General features: G+C 41.0%; 1 non-coding gene across 1 annotated transcript; it reads left to right on the top strand.

The window, feature by feature from the left end:
• Window positions 1-1,199: 1,199 nt before the first annotated feature.
• Window positions 1,200-1,337, top strand: LOC114811413. Its single transcript, XR_003759117.1, has one exon. It is a non-coding gene; the product is annotated as a small nucleolar RNA SNORA7 (small nucleolar RNA).
• The last annotated feature ends 1,608 nt before the right edge of the window (window positions 1,338-2,945 follow it).

The following is a 2,945-nucleotide window of genomic DNA, read 5'->3' as shown; positions in this document are numbered from 1 at the left end:
ACTGTGTTCTTCCTTACTTAGGACCAAGCCTATGAGGATACGGTTCTGAAAATGACTTCAGGATGACACTGATAGCCACTGCCATCTGCCTCAGACAGGTTCAAATGAACAATGCTTTCTAGCATGCAATTTTCTCTCTCATCTCTCCTCAGATGTCTCCCTTATTTTCAGGGAACATGCCTGGCTCTGTATTCCCTGTGTCTCTGAGATCCACTTTGACCTTTCCTTTCCCAAACATTCCTGGGAATCAATGTGAAAGTTAGACCCCTTAGCTAAGCACAGGCTGGCAGAGTGCATGGCAGATGTTTGGTTGGCTCTCACTCGGAAAATGTCAGGATCAGCTGCAGGTTTGAGCAGGTGATTAATGTGAGGTAGAGGTGATAGCCCTCTGAGCTTTCCTTGGACCCTTCTGCTCATTTCATTTTGATGCCAAGGAACAGCAGCCCTTTCTTCTTCCTCCTCCCAACTGCTTCATACACTATTCCCCATGATTCTCTTCATACCAAGGGGAAAATGGGAGATTCCAGAACAAGGCAGCTCTGATAGGTGACCCAATGTTATAGATTTTAATCAAGACCCTAAACAATCAGGTCGATGTAGTCATAGATGACTAATGACAAGGAAATGATATACTTGTCATGGTTGTCAGTCATAGAAAGAACTTTTAAATGTGAACTGAAAAGCATGGGGAGCCCATATTTTTGAATACACAACTTTTTTCACCTATCAATGCACTGGGAGTTTTACTTTTTAACCTGATGTGAGGGAGGAGAAGCTACCTAGGCACTTCTTCCCTGTCCCCCATCTCTATCTGCAGGAACATATCTCTATGAAAATAGAAAAGCTCATACATTCCTTTTTCAGCTCTTTGGATGCCACTCACCACAGTCTTCCCTGAGAAATGGCCTAAAAGCTCAGCTATTGGAAAAAATGTATTTTAGGCATTGGTGTCATTCCCACCACCACCATCATCATTATCATCACTTCTATTTATTGCACAGTAACTGTATGCTGAGCTCTGTTAAAAGGTCTTAGTACTATGTCACAAAAGTAGAAGTCCTTGCCTTTGAGGAGCTTATAGCATATTGGGGGAGGCAGGCAAAACAAATTGAACACAATAAAATGGGAAGAACAGTAAATGGAAAAATGCAATTGGTAAAAAAATCAATCAATTAATTAATGGTATTTATTGAACATTTCCCCTCTCAGTATCACACCTGGAGAGTTTCCAGTACTCTACCAGCCTCAGCTGTGGGAGGGAGAGTCAAGCAGAGACATATTCATTCCATTCCTAGCTTGGGCAGTGACTAGCAAGTGGAAGGCAATCTACTTCAAGACAAAACTCACCTGTGCTGGGCAGCAGTGGCATGGGAGAGAATCTAGGGTGGAGACTCAAGTTTACTGTGTGGAAGGAGACAGTGGTAAACCACTTCCATATTTTTACCAAGAAAGCTCTATGGATACACTACCAGAATGATTGCAGATGGAAGTGGGGCATTCTGGGAGAGATGCATGGTTACTATGGTTTACCTAGATTGTACATTTCTCCATGTACACTTTGAAGAGTTGTATTGTGAATCTGATTAATTCCTGAACAGCAAAACAATACAATTAGGCTAATGATATTTGGACTCTCAGTGCTCCTAACTACTGAGAATCTCATTTATCACACTGTAGAATCTACTGCAATTTTTTTTATATTTGTTAAGTTCTTATTAAATGCCAGGCACTGTACTAAACATTGGAGTACATACAAGTTAATAAGGTTGGAACCAATCTTTGTCCTGCATAGGCCTCACAGTCTTAATCCCAATTTTAGGGATGAGGCAACTAAGGCACAGATAATTTAAGTGACTTGCCAAAGTTCACACAGAAAACAAATGTCAGAGCCAGGATTAGAAGGAAAATAACCCAACCATGAAGACACAAGAGCCCTCAAACTTGCCCTATAATTGGGCAGGTCCTGTTTTTCTCATTTTATATATGTCTAAATTATGACAGAGTAAAAGGAAATTTTTTTTTCAAGACTAAACAGAGAGGGTCCCAGGCATGGGGATAGAAGCCTCAATTTTGCACCTAAATTAGACATATTATTAGGGGGTCTCATTGTTCCCATTCATCAATTGGAAGACAAGGGACAGTGTGACTGTGGGCAAGTAACTTAACTTCTCTGTGCCTCAGTTGCCTCATTTGTATAATGGGGATTAAGACTGAGCCCTCTGAGGGACATGGACTATGTCCAACCTGATTAGCTTGTATCTAACACAGCTTTTAGTACAGTGCCTGGCTCATAGTAACATTTAACAAACACCATAAAAAAATGTGTCTCGCCACCTGAAGTCAATGGGTCTTTTTAGCCCAAATTATAAAAAAAAATTGCTACTAGGTCTGTGGATCCTGGTGGGAAGAATGTAGGACTGGGAGTTGGGTGACCACAGAGTTCATGTCCCACTGTCCTACTGGCCAGTTATGTGCCCTTTGGAAAGTCACATATGTTTTCTATGCCACAGTTTCTTCAGTGGCATAATGAAGACAAGATTTCTGGTTGCCATGCCTCTTAGATTGTGAGCCTTGAGTGAGACAGTAATTCAGTCTAATTTGATGATAATCTTGGGCATACCCTGGTGCTTAGGACAATGATTTGGATAGATAAATGTCATAAGTCTTATAATTTTAAAAAGCCCCACTGGTGTATAAAATGCCCCCCGCCATGGACCTGAAACAGTAAACATGCTTCCCCAAGGGTTACCTATATTCACAAGTAGAAAGAAATAAGGAAGCCCACTTACTATGGGCACGTAGGAATTAGAACAAATTTGGTTCAGCAAAACTACAGTCCTGGAAAACACTGCTCTTTTTCTGCACAAGCTCCTGTAAATCTTGTCCTCATTCACATAAACCTCTATCACTATTTAACTTTTAATCTGGTGAAATCATTTGCCTTG

The sequence above is a fragment of the Ornithorhynchus anatinus genome, chromosome 4, assembly GCF_004115215.2.
Source record: "Ornithorhynchus anatinus isolate Pmale09 chromosome 4, mOrnAna1.pri.v4, whole genome shotgun sequence".
Taxonomy (NCBI): Eukaryota; Metazoa; Chordata; class Mammalia; order Monotremata; family Ornithorhynchidae; genus Ornithorhynchus; species Ornithorhynchus anatinus.
The sequence above is the reverse complement of the archived record's forward strand: the minus strand, read 5'-3'. Positions and strand labels throughout refer to the sequence as shown.